At 40.6% G+C, this 18,127-nt stretch overlaps 1 long non-coding RNA gene across 3 annotated transcripts in view; it reads right to left on the reverse strand.

Annotated features, from left to right (window-relative positions):
- LOC129784497 (uncharacterized) overlaps positions 1 to 15,276 on the reverse strand; it is a 43,411-nt gene extending 28,135 nt beyond the window's left edge. For all 3 annotated transcript variants that reach the window (XR_008747298.1, XR_008747297.1, XR_008747296.1), the window contains exon 1: positions 15,136 to 15,276. This is a non-coding gene — a long non-coding RNA (uncharacterized LOC129784497). The remainder of the gene's footprint in view (positions 1 to 15,135) is intronic.
- Positions 15,277 to 18,127: the final 2,851 nt, after the last annotated feature.

Here is an 18,127-nt window from a genome sequence, read left to right on the forward strand (position 1 = left end):
AGTTACAAAAACCAGTGAATATACCACTTTACCAGGTGGCATCAATTTGTTTCCCTGACATGTCTGTAATAGCAAGACATTAGCTAAAACCATATCCATCACATTAGCCCAAAACAGTATTAAGACTCATCAGTCATTCTTTTCTCTTTTAGCTACTAAGCTTACTACTGTCTTTAGTTCTACTTCCATTACCATTTGCTTCTCATATTAATAGTACTTTGGTTTAACATTCCTCTGAAGGTTTGTTTTTGCTAAGATAGTGCTGAGGTAAGTACCTGTTATTTTCAGAATGCAATTTACGATCCAGGATAAGGAATCATGCAAGGGGGCAAAACAAGTGAGCCTGAAGAAAACAGAATGCAAACCTGAGAAAAAAGGGGAATGCTACTGGTGGTTAGTAATATAAAGTGACAGAAGGCTATTACAAATAACTAGAATAAAACACACAAGACAAATTTCAGGTTCCAAAACAGTGCAAAGGGACATTATACTGTGACGTGGATGCTGGAATTCAGACAACTTCACTGTACTGCTCTCAAGGCATGTGATAACATATCAAGCAGGAGATGCATGTATCTAACAGAGCAGGGATAGTTTTTTCAAACTAACCATAGCACACCAAACAACATTTAGACACCAAATACAATCACAAAGGGAAAACAGCAATGCTAAACCATAAGGGTGAAAAGGAAATTTTAATAAAGTTTTATGTTCACAATAAAAAAGTCTATCAAGCCTGGCACTTCCATATCATGCCAAATGCAAATTTCTCAGGATTTTTAAGAAACGAACAGCAAACATACACCCACACACAAACATGAAAACGTTTTAATCACTTACAAAGATGGAGATTTAAAGAAATAGGTACCGAAGGCTCAAACTTAACGCGGTGAGCAAAAAAGTAACTATTGTGCACAGGGTTTGCTTTATTTGCTTTATACCATTGTTTCCATCCTGGTTACAACAAGCAAATCCAACTACTATTTGAGTTAAACCAAGGAAAGGGCAACTCATTGAATTTCCAAGTTGAAATTCACAGGAGAGTTAACAGGAGTTACAGCAGCCTAGATTCTGGTACTTTCATTCACGCTATTTAGTGTTACAACCCAATTTAAAAACAAGCAAACAAACAAGACACAGGCAACAAAACTTCCAAGTATTAGAGATTAGCTTTCTTACTGGCCCTAAGTGAATATGCAGCCCACTCTTGGCCAGTATAAACATTTTTCAGCCAGATGATGTTCATTTATATGCATCCAACTAAAGAGAAGTTTTCTTTACACAGGTAAGACTAGAGCATGCACACGTATGTATGTGTGCATATGCACAATGGAATGTGTCTCGACCATGGAAATCCCATCAAACTGTAAAGGTTTATGAATGAAATCCAGAGGCCCCACAGAATGCCATCAATGATGAGCCATTTTATAGACTGGGAAATAACAAGACTTAAAAAAAAAAAAAAAAAAAAAAAAGAAACCTGGAGTCTGTAGCCAGAGACACACTAATGTAAAACAGACTGCTTCTTGAATTGCATGCTTCATAGAACTGTTCTGAAACATTCTCTTGATAGAACCATTCTCAAGGATCTGCACTGTTGTTTAGAAAAATCAAAGCAGCTCTAGGTATAGTAGCAACTGCCAGTATGTCATCATGCAGCTACTACAGGTTTTGTGTTGGTTTTTTGTTTGTTTGTTTAAAGTATACCAGAAGTACTGGTATTGCCATACTTTGCCCTCCCAACCTGCCTAATCTCATAAAACTGTAAACTACGAGCAAAAGATGACAGTTTTACTTCCTTGGATACACTCAGGTTATCCAGACTCAGCTTTCTGCCAACATATTTCAGTAACTATTGTGTAAATTCAAGTATTGTTCTGTCACTGATCTGTTTTAGAAATACAAAATTACTAAACCAGGACTCAGCTACAACTTTCTTTAGGGTTATCAAGTTACATAAGGAGGAATAGACACTTGATGTAACTAAATACTAGCTGAAATAAATGGCAAGCTTCTTTGTTTAAACAGGTCAAACCCCATGGTCAGCATTCAGAAAAATTCAGAGTGAAGTTAATGGGATTCCTCCTTAGGCAATTACAGCAAATTCGCCCCTGTGATAATGAAAATAATTCTGTAATTTCAAAGATTTGAAGCAGATCAGAACAACCAGGATACATTTTTATATTTCAATCTTAATATGCATCTGATTGCATTATATTTAGAGGATGACTGTTTCTTCAAGGCACTTTCTCAAAGTTACAGCAAAAACATGACAACATTCACCCGTTTCAGTCACTGGTCATGCTACTTTATTTCTACATTATTTACTGGATCACAACGCTCATATCCTTCTTTTGACCCCAAACCTTGAAAAAATACCATAGACTGTTAAAATATTTACAGTAAAAGCATCTATCTAATCTTTCTACTGGAGCAAAGCAGTATGCTCTATCAGGAATGAAAAACTGGTTTCACTAAGGCTCACTTGACATAGGAATGAACTCACTGAGTATGGAAGGTAAAGACAAAGGGTGTTAAAACAGGAGTGAAATGTTGCAAGGAGCGTTTCCCCTTAATGAATTACTGGGAGATTTGTAGCAGGCCAGCCAGGGTAAGTCTTTCAGCATGTGTATCCAGAAGTGTCATGGACTTGCTGCACTATATCGTTGCTGCCCTTTCCATGAACTGGGCAGTTTCCTTTCACCAGTTTATTTTCACTTCTATTCTGGCAGCTGTCTACAGCAGTAGGCATTTATCTTAAATAATTTGCTACTTGTTGAAGTATTCATTGGGGGGGATGGGAAGAGGGAAATTGCCATTCTTGGTGCACCATGTCATAACTGATAAAAAAAAAAAAAAAATCAGTAAAGGTAAAACAGATTTCCCACAGAATTTTCCCCTGACTTCAGAGGGGATCTTACACTATAGGTACCTTGCCCCTCCCCCAAGCATAACACCACCAGAACTTGCTGAACTTAACTTTTTAATTATTCTAAGTAGCAAAATTTGTGGAAGCTGCTTGCTTTTACTTAAAGCCTCCAAAGGATTTTCCTTACAGAAAAAAGTTCAGTGATGAATGCAGTAAAAAATAAACCTACTAATAAAAAAAAAAGCGAGGGTTAGGGCTCTCCCTTTTCTTCTTACACTGCTAACCTCTTGCAATAATGAGGCAGAGCCTTTGATGCAAACTACCTGTTTCTGTGTTCAGCAACTAACATCAAGAGCAGAGCTGCTGGAACAAAAAGGACAGTGGAAATTCAAAAGGTAAGAGCAGCATTTAATGGGGATTTCTGTGAAATGTACTTTACATTACCTTAATATCTGTGTTATGAGCAAAATTATCATTTGCCCAGTTTGTAGAGTACTGTGGAAGAAAGAAAAATGTCAATGTCAAGTGCTATTGGCAATATAAAGGGCTGTTCCAAGCAGGAAAAAAAGTGAAAAGAAAGAAAAAGTAAACGTTTCCATTCTCCTTACTGGCTACAGTTATGGGAGGCTGGCAAAGTACATTGCAAAGCAGACCTTAGAAAGTGTTTGGTAATTTTTATTAAATAGGAGTGAAAGCAAAATGGGAAAGAGTGAAAGTAAAATTACATTCTTGTGTTGCACATACGAAACCCAAGGGAGCAACTGGTATTCCAAGCACTGGTTGTTACAAATGATTTGATGAAAGACCAGTAGCTGTTAAATTCTAATGCTTTTCTAGGCTTTATACAAATTCTGTGAAGTCAGAAGTTCACTGCAGCAGGTGAAAAACCAGGCAAGCCTCCCTAGCCCTCATTTTCTCTCATTTGAATGCAACAGTTTACACTGCAAGTTTGCATACTGTATTCCCACAACAAAGTAAGCAGAACTGTAATTTGCTATTTAGAGTAGCTCATTTTTCCAGACTGAGCTAGCACTAAAGCTTGAGCTAGCACTAAAGCTAACCATTTCACAGTTGCAAAGCTAAAAAAAAAAAAAAAAAAAAAAAATAATCTGTTGCTTACATAACATATTAATTATATTTACAAAACACATACAGTTCCTGTTCTACTATCTGAGAAAGTTTCAAAAGCAGAAAAACAACAGACAATGCTGGAAAACAAAGTATTTTCTTTTCACCATAAAGTATGAGTAATAATTAACTGGCATTCTCCAAATGGAGACAAACAATGTTGAACCACACATTCTCCATTCCACAAGCGTCTGTGTCCAAAAATATCCAAGACAGCTATCCTTTGGAAAATCCTACCTCTAGAGTTCAAATTCAAGCCTAAACAAAACCAAACCAAACTGAACCAATACCCTCTTCCCAGCCCCCGCAAACTCCACAGCATGCAACACTTCCTCAACTCTGTGTATATCGGTATAAACTGATAAAATAAGTTTTAAAAGTTATGTATGCACATGATTATGTGAGTGTGTTAGAGAGGAGTTATAATCAGAACCTCAACTGTAATGCCCTGTTTCACCTAATGTTTCAGCAAAAAATTAACTTCAGCTATGTGAGTCAGTCTTCTTGAAGTCGTCCAATACTGAACCAACAGCTTTGACTCCCGTTAAAATCAAAACCAGACAGATTTGCTCCAGTTCTAGTTTGTTAGGAGTTGGTTGAAATTTTCATGAGAATATGAATTTCCATGAGGATTGAATTTCAAAGAGCAGACATCTTACAAAAATTGCTAACCTTGAAATATTTCCCTTGGACTCTTATGGCATGTAGATGCCACTTCATCTGTGTGCACTTCTTCAATGTAAGCTTAAATTACACTGGACCTAAACCTCTTTACTGAGTATTTTAAGGGAAGCACCAGTGAGAGTGCCATCTGTATTTCCCCTGGTACAGAGGCTTACAAAATTATCAAAATTTTATATTAAAATTTAAATTAAAACCTAGCAAGCTGGTTAATTTGCATGTGTGGTAGATAGGTCTCAGATCTGCTACAGCTATGTTGACCTCATAGAGGGAATCTAAAGGCAAATAAACATCACTACTGTGTTACAAATTCTGAAGTTCATCAAAAACATTTGACATAGGAACCAGTCTGATAATGTGCTTAGCTGACCAAAAGTAGTGCGACAACATCACACTCTGATACTTTCAAAACTAGATGAGCTTCAGTATTTTAAATATCCAGCAGAAGACTACGTAAGGTGTCATCATTAGTGCTGTTATTGGTTTATAGTAATACAGATATGCAAGTCACAGTGCTGATGAGAGATTTATCAGTATTCTAGGACTAAAAGTGAATTTAACTAATCACCTGTGACATGACAAAAGAGGTGTCATCAGCCAGGGGCATGTGTTATTCAAAAGAAAACAGGAAATAAAAAGACAAACACAGGTGCCAAGCACAACTGGCGCAGCCTATAAGTCCGGTTGTTTTCTCCAGAACTCGGTCTGATGGCCATATTGATAATGTAACAGTGGCTCTTGCCAAAGCAACATACCAGTGTCAGCTCTGTTCTATTCACAGCCAATTCAGCAAAAGCGAAGGTTATCCAATATTTTGCATTATAAAAGTCTCTTTTCAGCTGCCTATAATTTAGCAACTCTTCAACCAATTAATCTGAACATTCCCATTCCTTTTATCTGCCCTGGGACAGTCTTCCGGAGAGCTTCTGTATAATTGTACTGCTGGTCCCTGAAACCAGAATAAGAATAACTTTGCCCCATCAATATGTTCAGATGATAACGCCTAGCACTATAATGCTTAAGAACAAGGACTTAAGACTTGGCTAGGCATATCGTTACTTCACACTTGTATAAGATCAGCTTGGAGACCAGCATGAGGAACCAGTGGATGGGGAAAGAAAACAGAAAACGGTTTGATCAGTCCTCAGCAAAGGAGTTCATGTCTGCAGACTAATTAATTCTTCACTGAGTGGACAACCAGCTACAGGTGCGGTCAGTCTAAAACCTGTGACAGAAGTCTCTATGAAACTGCATCTTGTGGAAATACATAGAAACAAGTGGGGTTTGTATTCAGTTTTTAACCAGACAACAATAACTAAAATCCTTTAAAGCATAAGCAACATAATTTCTTTTCCCTGATAAATCAGGTCTAAACACCTCAGGCTGGAGTCCCAGACTTCGCAAAAACTTCTGCACCAGCTTCCCTGCACTTTTATCACACTTTATAAAAACAGGGGAGTGCCCCCATCACCCTCTGGAGCTGCTCTGCAAACAAAATGTATTAAGATCTCTGAAGCCTAAGTGTTCCAGAAGGCACCCTTGACAAAACTTAGTATATACCACAGATTAAAAGGAGGGTTTGACCCTCAAATTATAAGCAGCAGTATGCTCAAATTAACTGGAAGAAGTACCCAACTACAATTGCATGCAGCTACAAAGGGAGTCAGTCTGTCCAAAGTACGTGTTAAATCGTGGTCACAGGCCAAACATTTCTAGATGTCCTCCTCTTCATGCTTTGCCTCCTGTATTAGTGGCTGATAAAAAACATTTTGCCACTACTTAGGTGGGCAGAGAAAGAGACAAAGCCGAAACCCAAAAGCTGTTACATGGTTTATTCACTTAAAAAAACATATTTTCATTGTAATCTGAACAAGGCTCAATAACTACATTCTGGGAATTAAGATTCAAACTCAGTGTTCTTAATTTGTATTTTTCCATAGAGCCAGGCCTTTCAGAGATGCTGCATGGTCTAGTGATGGTCAGAGAAGAATACTGGGAGCCTTTAGGTTACTGGGTTCTAGTCCAAATTCACAGCACTGACTCACAGTCTGGGACAAGTCACTTGACCTCCTATGCCTCAAACAGTCCAGCTGGAAAATAGAGAAAGAAAACCAGCAACACTGAATAAAAAACAGTTATTATGACTAAGATCAGCTCCTGGATAAATCAAATATCAAATAAAATGTGTTTTCCATATGGAAGCTGCTTTCCTAAAGTGGAATAAAATGTAAATGCCTGTCAATTATAAAGATCTGAGAGGCAAGTGGTAAGAAAAGCAGCTCGGTGACAGACCAACAGGAAAGACTCTGGTAGGAATGAAGGACAGTTTTTGAGGTGCTGAGACATGGGAGATGGAAGGTAGTCAGGCATCTGGCAGCAACAAAGGTGAAACCATGGTTTGAAGAGGTCAGAGACAACAATGTGTCTGAGTCAGAAAAGGTCACTTATTCAATATTCCAGCTGTAAGATGAAAGAATGCAAGTGGAGATTTTTCAGAGCAGAGATCACAGATGCAAGAACATCTAAAAGGTATACTGTTACTTGAAAGTGCCACTGAGATATGATGAATCCATCCTCTCGGGCCAAAAAAATTCTCATCAGCTCTTGATTTTACCTTTTCCTTCTCCTCTCCTGCACCTCTCTAAGCAGTCACCCCCATGTCCGTGAGTTTCCACCCTGCCCAGGAATCCAGGCCTTTAACTAGATTTCAATAGGCCAATCCTAACTTTAATAATACTGCACTATTCTAAACATTGGACCATCTGAAGAACAGCGATCTATGACTCTGCTAAAACCCTCACATCACAGAAGTACCAGTACAAGGTGTGATATCCCTAGGAAACAGTGCAGACAGGTCTTAGACTTGCATGTTTTCCAGCAGATCCAAATGTTCATCTGAAAAAAAAAACCCCATGGATCTCTTTCTGCTACTCTGCTGCCATAAAGACATCATTATGTAAGCCTAAGACAGAAAGATCTATGCTTTCTTTCCATATAGAAGAAGAGTCTTGAGTCCAGGTACTTCACCTGTCCTAGGCCACACATTAGATGATGCAGGATAAGGATGCCATTTCCACTGTTCTGCCTCTCCTGAGCTGTGCTTTCTGCATGTTTTTGTGACAGAAAGCCATTCCATTAAAATACAATGTTTTTGAAAAAAGTGTATTTCCTATACTAATAGAACAGCTGAAGCAGCAGTGTCATTCCTTATTGGCATTTAATACCAATACTGGTATTACTGGTATTTAAATATCTTATTGGTATTTAATGGTTGGACTCTATGATCTCAAAAGTCTTTTCCAACTTAAATGATTCTATGATTTACAACAGGCTCATATGAAGGTGGATATATGAGACTGGTTGTAAAACAGATGAGCCTTAAAGAATTAATACCTTCTAGAAGCACACAGAATCCAAACCTCAAAAGGAACAAGTACAGCATCATTTGAACTTGGAATAGATACCGATCTCCAGCATGCCCACAAACTTCCAGACTCACCAGCTGAGAACTCATGATTTTAGAGAAAACAAAAAAATACAAAAGGTCAGATGTCCTTGAAGTAAAATGTAGGCTGAATTGTCAGTCAGTGACAGTAGGGAAATGTGAACAAAATGAAAGAGCTAGAGTCTAAGAGTCAGCCGTCTACACTTTGCACAGTGAACTGTTTAAAGAAAGAAATTGATTTCCTTTGACTGACTTTACAAAGCCAAAACGAATTATGAAAGTGTTGTACCAACAGCACTATCCAGTTCAAGTCGGAAACGCACCACCAGGAAGGCCACTACTAGAACTGACCAAAGCAGCAGCTCCCCTGGAGATTGGTAAAGCTTGTTTGAAACACTAAAAGCAAACACATGCAGAAGAATTTAAGTTTGAAGAACTAGCCACATCAGAAACCTGCAGCAGTGGATGCTCTGACAATGCACCAGCATTTTCATTACAGTGCATTAGTTAATCCTCTGGAGTTTTTATTGGGGCTGGATAACCTCCTAGGGCACAGGACAGGCCAGCAGCAGTTATGGCATACCAAGGTGGAGACACACAAACCAGGGAGGAGTGCCACTTTACTGTGTGGCCTCAGGCAGGTCCACAGGGTACAGAAATGCACCCTGGCTGCTTCCTGCGACAGCCCAACTTCCGAAACACTGTGGTGAAAACTATTAACAGCACAGAGTCTTATGGGCTGTGAAGCTGGTACTGACAGCTCCTCACTTTCATCTAGCCAGGAGAAAACTGAGGTATAAAACCCACTTTTAACAGTTAGAGTAAAAGCAATTTAAAGAATAGGGAAAGAGAGGGCAGCAACTGAGCAAGTGGCTGAAGGATAAAGGAGGCAGCGCTGCAGGCCCAGGCAACCTACAGTCCTGCAGTCAGTAATCAATACAAAACGTTAGACCTGCTAACCACAACTTGCACAGGTACCTGATGTGATGATGAGGATATGAAACATGGAATGATGTTGATTTATGGTTAGCCTGCTGTCCATGATCCTCCTTTGACAGGAAAATGGGAATTATTTTTTTTGCTCAAAGCAAACCTCTCTCTTGACAATATCCCTAGCAGGATGTCAAAGAAAACACTTGAGAATCCCAATGCGGACAAAACCCAAGACAAACTCCTTGTTGGGATTACTACAACTGAACATACTCATATATTCTCTTCCTATTGCTTTTATCATCTGTTTCTTCACAAGTAAGCTTCCATGTATTTAAACACTCCTGTTAAGGCATTTAAAGACACAAACACTTAGACAAGTCACTAGAAGAAACATCTCACTGCTCCTGTGGACCAATGGCAAAACTGAAACTATTGCAGCTGTTGTCTTTTTGCCCAAACTAGCGGCAAGGCTTGACCACATAGACTTCAGAGTTGGGACTGCAACTTACCACTTCCTTATTCCCTTCTTGGATACACACCAAATACCACTAAATTCTTTCCAGACTTCTGAGCACTCAGAGGATCAGGTTCTTACACCTTTTGGCATGCTTTCTGTTCATGCAGTAAACATATGCACTAGTGCACAAACCCTTTTTCTGTGGTCTCAGTGCCAGTCTCAGCTTTTCTATTGTTCAGCCCTTATTTTAAGTGACTTCAGTTGAAACTCTGTGGCAGCCCCCAGAAGACTGGTGGATCTAGTAATTAACCAAAGTAATAACACATTTATGCAGTAAAAATGTAACACTGTAATATTTACTCTTAAAGGATACTATTTGCATAGTTCCAAGCCTATACTGCATTATATGGATAAGATCAGGAAACACTGAATTAGTAATGGTTCAACCACTCTGGGGAAAAAAACGTATAAATTTTCCACCACTGTCATCCAAAAAATACTCTAAATGTTTTTATGTCAAGTCTAAACAGAATGGTTCTGAAATCACCTTAAAGATTTTTCAGTTTTACTTACCGTGCAAGCAGAGCAAAAGGCCAAAATACCACTGAAAATTCTCTTTCCCAAATATGTGCAAATGGACCAATAAATGGTTAATAGCAGAAACCAACTTTTTGTTTCAGGTTTTCCAGTCAACATTGGAAGTCTCCAGAAGCTTGTGAAAAACTTACACCATTTAAGGTGCTTAAATCAACAAAAAACAGAACTTCAGCATTCTTGAAGCAGGTAATGTGCTTTCTTCCTATGCTGACACATTGTCAGTACATCAATACTAGTAACATAAATAAAATCATGTAATCAACTGTAACAAATAATAAATATAGATTGTTAAAACAAATAACAAATTATAATAAATAATTAAAAAACCTAGTAATTCAAGCTTTCACAAGCAACCCAATACCTACGTCTGTCTCCCATCCTAGAGTTATTTCCATTCACTGAATAATCTGATCACTCCAATTAACAGCAGCCTGAACAGAAAAATTCATTGTATTTATCACCAATATTATTCTATTTTGGTCAAAACAATATGAGAGATTAATACAGTCTAATTTATGAGTTGGTACTAGACAAGTTTGACCTTTTTTACATAGCTTCAGTAATGAATCTCAGTGTCTATCTTTTTTTGCTATTTGTACCTACACAGAACTCAGATGACCTACAGGAAGAAACATCCAACAAAAAAAGCCATACTTTTTTTTTTAATTAATATTTTGATTTTCTTACTATAACTTTAAAATACATTAAGTATACTGTATAGCAATTACTATATCTTTAGAACTGATGATAAAAACACAAGACCTATTCAGAAGTTTTCAGCTGTTACGACCTGCCACAATGAATTAGACCCTGAACATATATTTATGCAAGAGATATCTATAAGAGGAGAAATGCTGCTCTTCTATTGTCTCACTGAAGCTGATTAAAACAGACAATAAAATGAGAAGTACTATATTACATGAACATTATTAGTGCTGCAGCCTCATTACAGTAGAATATTCTTCACTAAAACTCATGTTCCCAAATGGGAAAAGAAAACTATGTTTAAAACCACTGGCCATGTTCAGAATAGGAGAAAACCAGCCTCCCCTTCCCAGCTCTTCATTTGCTATACCAGCCTCAACAACTGGAAGCAATGAAGGGCCACCTCACCATTAGTTAACTCTGTCTTCGGTTAGAAATTTATACAAGATTTTGGTCTAAACTGTACCTTGCAAAAACAAACAAACCAACCAACCACCACCACCCCTGAAATTCTCTTCAGCTCACACATCATACAGCACTTTAGGAAGTTTACACATATGTTGCATCTCTACACAAATTCACACAGAGCTCTCAGAGAAGGGACAGAATGCTCAATTGGCATAAAGCCATCTGTGCACCTTCTCTGATGCTAGGCTGCATCACAGCATCTGAGGTCACTGGCTGATGATGTTACAGAAGGATGCCCTGATGTGATGCAGCCTATGGCTTTCATCTCCAGCGACTCTCCCACCACCACCCCATCTCCAGAAGTGTTAGAAGAAAGGGCAGGAGAGGTCACAGAAGACAGCCCTCCTCACCTAGACCTAGAACTCTGAAAGCTTGTACTGCTCTATGATTTTTACCCAGCATAAAGAAATTAAGACTTACATGCATATGTATAAATTAGGTTATAACCAAACCTTCAGAGAAGGTCTGTAGCTCATACTGCATATCACTGATGTGGTATATAATGCTTCCTGCCAGTGCTAGCAGGAAGCTACTGCCACTGAAATGCGCTGCTTGTATTCTGGAAATTCTGCTTTTGTTTCCCTGGGCTTCTTCCCACAACAACCTGAAAGCAGGAAGAAATCTTATGCTTGGTGCAGCAGTGCTAGCCCCATGAGTTAAGTATTGCCAGCTCCTGGAATGGGTGCATTTCATTACAATAATGTTGTAGAACAACCCTAGATAACAAACATTTGCAACTGTCAGACAAGACAGGCAACGGGCTCTTTCTTACAATGCGTATTTTTTCCATTTAGTAGATGCAAGCTTTCAGGAAGAGGGAGGAGAGAAGGTAACGATCCTAACAACAATCACAATTAACATCGCAAGCTCAATCACATTCTCAACTACAACTATGGGTTTAGCAACACAGATTTTGAACTGTTGCAGATGTCCACCAAATTTGACGTTTCCTCATTCTCCTCTCTTTGTTGTTCACAAAGGACACAATTGCTAATTTCTTCCCTATGCTTATATGTGTTCTTTGCTGAGTAATGCAATAGCAATTAATTATTTCAAACAATTAAATGACTCCTGCAAAGAGCACATGCCCCATACAGAAACCAAATACAGCAACTTTAACAAAAATCTATCATTATTTTATGTTTTTATAAATGAGACGTCCCAAGAGTGTTGTAATTCTATAAGCCCCCAAAACAAGGTCCCAGTTCTTACACAGCATAAGGAAATGTTCAAGATTTCTAACTTTTTCTAAAGTAAAAATAATTAAATAAACATAATACATTTCAGATAATGTCATGTTGGGTTTGTTTGTTTTAAACTGATGTAGCAATACTGGGGTGCCCTGAATTACAATTTATGAACAGCCAGGGACAACAGCCTTAAATCAGCTGTTTCTGATTCCAGATTTAGGTCTGAAAAAGAAATGCTGCTTCTTCCTAATAGATTGAGTCCCCAGACCTACTAGGAAGAAAGAGAGAGTAGGCATAAGGAATTCCTTTTCATGGAAAAAAAGCTGAATTTATTACAGGCTCTTCGGTTCCTGGTAAGTTTCCACATTTAGAAAAATAGTTTTGCACAAACTGGTTTCGCCCACACATTTTTATTATCTAATAAATAGATGAAAATTGTATTGACTGATTTTTCATTCCTAACAGTCTTCACATACGCTTGTAAAACCTGCTCAACTCAAGGCTATATCATGAGATGACATAGATTCAAACTTTAAACAAATACATAAAGCCATGACCCATTTGTTTTGATATTCTGCAATGTTCCAGACGGGGAGAAAAGCCATCACTGAAACCATGAGACATACAAGACTTCACAATTTATTAAGAAGATTAGCTGGGTTTAGTTTGTGCAGTAATGATTAGTCACTGAATATGTGTTGGTTTGAAAGCCTAAAAGGTCAGGGATCAAGGAATTATTTGGCTTAATTGTGTTTAGATTTTTTCTGTCTTTTAAATAGGTAAAAGTTTCTTTAAGTCAAGCAGTACTTTGCGAATTAAGAACTCCGAGTATATTCCACACAGAACAACAAACGCATCTTAAATCTCAAATGTTTTTTCACTTGTGGATTATATTTGTAGAACTGCCTGCTGTGAAATGACAAAGTTCATGGTTCATCTGAACTTTTGAACTCAAGTGAGTATTTGACACAGCAAAACAATCTAAATGAACCTAACACAAAGTTTTCATAGTTTAAACCTAGCTTTCAGGCCTTTGTCTGGGGCAATTGGGTAGGAAAGTTCTTTATTGATGTTGTAAAAACTACCAGTTTAATAACAGGCAGAGAGAGTGGAGAGATCAGTGGAAAGAGCACCTTAGCATTTCTGAAATAGTGCTGGTTTGGTAGTTCATTGAACTTTACCTGACCCCATTACGAAGGCTTCCCCAGGACAAGTTGTAGCTGCATTTGTGACAAGACTGAAGTTTCCTATCTTACTTCAAATAGGCTTCAGGGCTGGGAGTTCACAGATATAGTCAGTTAAAAAAAAAATAATACTCTGCACACATGAATTCACTTGGCTCCCTGCACTACTATTTCATTTTTATGTTCCGGCTGGATTCTCTTTATTATAGAGAAGTTGAAACCTTTTTCTTTTTCCCAGAAGGAAAAGGTTTGTCACCTGCATTCCTGACATACACCAGAAAGAGTCCTTAAAAAAAAAAACCAAAAAACCGAAAATAGTGCATTTGATATGCTTATGCTGTTGCTCCTCATTGACCCAAAATATCAACCTGCTTGCATATGACTGCTATGATCCTTTCTTAACGTTAATAAAAGTTCTACAGCATTCTCAATTCATACTTTATCAATTTTAGACCTATCAGCCAACAAAACCTGGAAAATTTTTCAAGGCTTTTAAAATTACTTGTAAGACCCTGCAAGATGTCCTGTATTTCAAGTTCACAATCAGTTTCATAACTCGCTAGCACATATGAATGTCGAATATTTCTGACCACATTAGAAGTGCTGACTGCATATTACATAGGGTTCAGATGAGCGTTACAACACCAACAGATAAAGTGATACCTACAACTGTTCAGAACAATCACGCTGCACAAGAACCTGCATTTCACCAGCTGGTGAGACTGAGCCACTCGCTACCTCCTTCCATCCAAGAGTGGAAAAACCTGAGATCACTCACAGTGGCAGCTGTAATAATCACCAACAACGTTATATCACCTCTCTGATACAGCTTGTTAACAAAGCTATATAGACGTTTTTATTCAGCTGAACTATGACAGGAAGGCAGATTCAAGAATTAGAAAATTCCTGAAGCAATTTAAAGACATGTGGCGTTACTAACTTTGTTTTCCAACTCAACCTTCCAAATTTACCATTTAACGCCAAAGAGTACTTCTATAGCTCTTCCTTGGTTCACTTGGTTTGCGGGCAAGTTTTACTTCCAAAGATACTTGCCGGTTTTCCTATTCACCCAAGAGGACTGCACTCTGCAGGAATAAGGCAAGGAATTCTCTGTCTTGCTGCATTTAAAAAACAACAACAGCCACAACACACACCCCCCCAAAAAAATCCCAAAAAGCAAAAAAACCCACCACAAACAAAAGAAAGGGGAAGAAGCGGCAGAGGAGCCCGAGCGGCGGCCCAGCGCCCCGGCAGGCGGCCCAGCGGCGGGGCCCGGCCGGGCGGGAAGGCGGGAAGGCGGGCGGCGCGCGCGGGGCAGGCGGCCGGGCTCCCGCCCTCCCCGGTCGCACTCCCCCCGACCGCGCAGTTCGCAGCTGTACAGATGCAAATAACGATAAGGAAGAACTTTAGCCGGCACCCCGAGCCTGGACCGCAGACCCGCTCGGTTTCGAACAGCCAGACAAAGGAATGCCTTGTACCTGCCATTAACAAGTCCCGGGTACCTTCTTATCTCACTGGCCAAAGGCACTGAACCCGCCAGGCTTCTGCGAGGCGGAGCAGCCCCTCGGGCCCGCCGCGGAGTCAGGCACCGGCCGAGGCGGCCGCCCCCCGCCGGGAAGAGCCGCCGCGCTCCCGGAAAGGCGGCGCGGGAAGGAGCCCGCCGGCGGGGAACGGGCGGCACCGCGCGAGGCGCCGCGAGCCGGGTAACGGCTGCGGCCCGCCCGCACCTGCGCGCCCAACGGCCGCCGCGCGCGGTGCCGCTGCTGTGGAGCGGCGGAGCCTCCATCCAGCCTCCCTTCGAACCGGGGCGATGGCTGCGGGGTTTGTAAACCACTGGGTGTCTGCCTCGGGACCCGCCTGCGCTCTGCGCTGCCCCAAACCGCGTGAAGCCGCCGGCAGCGCGTCCCCCGGGTCACTGTTTGAAGGGCAAGACCCTACTGACACGCCACACAGGGACCTGATCTGAAGCACTAACGTTTTGTATGCCCCAACACTTGTATTGTTATCAGTGATCTGAAAAATAACCACCTGAATCATTGCTTGATTCGTTGCATATGTTCTCCACAACGACCTGAATCCACACCCTAGATGCTCCATGAATTTGCCTTCTGAACTTTTCCAGCGATAATGCTGAGTTTCTCCATTCCCTTCCCCAGCTGTTGGACACTCCAAGCTGTGCCCTTGCCGATAGCCACCCGCCCAGCCCAGCCCAGCCCAGCCCACCGGTGCAGCACCCTCCCCTCTGCCCTGCCTTCGCACACTGCCCTGCCTTCACACGCTGCCCTGCCTTCGCACATCGCCCTGCCTTCGCACGCCGCCCTGCCTTCGCACTCTGCCCTGCCTTCGCACTCCGCCCTGCCTTCACACATCACCCTGCCTTCACACATCACCCTGCCTTCGCACATCACCCTGCCTTCGCACATCACCCTGCCTTCACACATCACCCTGCCTTCGCACATCGCCCTGCCTTCGCACATCGCCCTGCCTTCGCACGCCGCCCTGCCTTCGCACATCGCCCCACTGCTGCAAAGCCTGAGCAAGCCTTGCTGGGTGCTGCTTTCCGTGCCAGCCTGCTGCAACACAAAAAGGAGAATTTCTTTTCACCCCCAATACATGGGAGTGATTTTATTGCTTCCTGCCCTTTTCACAAAAAGGCTGTGGGCTGGGATTCATTCAAACTGGAGAAGGAGTGGCTGTGGGCACCCACCTCATGATCCAAGGGGAAAGTTACCTCTGGCATCTAGAATGATAATGGACAGGAACGATTTTGTTGCCAGCCCCCCTGAGGCTGCTTTTCCTTTCACAATGACAGGTGTGGATGACCAATATGTGTTTAATCCTTCAGATCCCCTTGTCTTTCTTCTGGGAAGTTCAGAATAGTATATCAAACCTACTCCCCAGCTGAAACACTGACTCCTCTGTGAGACTTAGGAAGTTGACCCTTGGTCTGTAGACCCTGTGCGTGCCCCTGCTCTCCCATTTCTTTCTAATTTGTTGTAGGACTTGTACTGGCAACCTATTACAGAAGCATCAATCAAATCGGCTCCTAAAATGGCTTGTTAGACTGCTGTGTTGATGCATGTATTTTTAAGAGATTCAGAGGGAGAAAGCAGAGAAGCAAGCAGTGTCACTGAAAGTGGCTGGGTCCGGCTTTATTAGTTCTGCAATAAGCAGAACCGAAGTAGCAAATATACACACGCATGCACAGTACGGTGTTTGAAACTACACAGCAAATGCCACAAGCTTTTTGAAAGTCTATGTTTAGATATGACATCTTTAATCACACAGAACCTCCCTGCTTCATGCTGGAGGAAGGTCGGGTCTACAAGACAATTCAAGATAGCCAGTAGATCATGCAAAAGTTAATTCTTCCATTTATCGGCTATTGTGCATAGCTATTTCATAAGCTACAGGGTACCAGCAAATAACTCTGGCCACTACGTAATTTTGTGTACAGCATTATTAATTGTTCTTTTGGCATCACTGCACATCCTAGCAATGTTGCATAAAGGCAAAGCAGAAAAAGTCCCTAAGTACCTGCCCCCAAAAGCTCTACTGTTAAATAAAAGAGAACAAATTACAACAGAGCTTTACAATAGAAGACCAGAACAATGATCATCAGCTTGAGGAGCAGGTGTCTCAGAACCCCAGAAGTCTGATGTTGGCAACTTTTTTGTAGGCATTGTGTCTAAGGGCAATGAAGATGAATAGGTTGCTCTTCTTTAGAAGTTCTTAATGGAGCTTCTGCCAAATATATGGATGAAAGCACTGTGGTGCTCTTTTGAAAACGTAACAAGTGGAAAATAGACACTGGCATTATTAACAGGTTAAAAATAGGTGTCGACCTTTAGATGCTGAATGAGAAGCTCATATAAGCCACAAATCTCCTCAAAAGAAAAGATAAATCACTTCTGCTGACTTAGACTACGGAGAGAATGATGGTGAGAGAGAGGTGAGTGAAATAACAGTCCAGGAAAATAATATTTTAGCTATCTTTCTGAGCAGAAGTAAATGGAGAACTGAATTTCTGAGAACCAGGCAAAAAGATGTGTTAGAAACTGATATATGAGTGGGTGAAAGTTTCATAAAAAAGTTTTAGCTATGTAGCTATCTGGAGGTCATGGAAAACTGTGTAAGATAAATATAGTGCCACGGTCAACACTGATACCAACTCAAGTATGTGGTGTCATGCAGATGAATGGGTGAGGGTTTATTACATGGGACTCAGCTGTTGCACATGGTCTGTGGAACAGCTCCTTGAACCAGACATCAGCTGTGATCATCTTTTTGGCAGGTAATTGCAATGATTTGTTCTTCAGATTGTATGTTGCCCTGCTTTTTCTCTATGAGTTTTGAACCATTTTGGACAGTATTAGAGGTTAAAGTGTTAACACAGGTAGAAATATAGACTTGGCAATTAAATAGTTCTAGGCTATAAACTCCAGGGCAAAGACTATTATGTTTCATAAC

The sequence above is a fragment of the Falco peregrinus genome, chromosome 1, assembly GCF_023634155.1.
Source record: "Falco peregrinus isolate bFalPer1 chromosome 1, bFalPer1.pri, whole genome shotgun sequence".
In the NCBI taxonomy this organism is placed as follows: domain Eukaryota; kingdom Metazoa; phylum Chordata; class Aves; order Falconiformes; family Falconidae; genus Falco; species Falco peregrinus.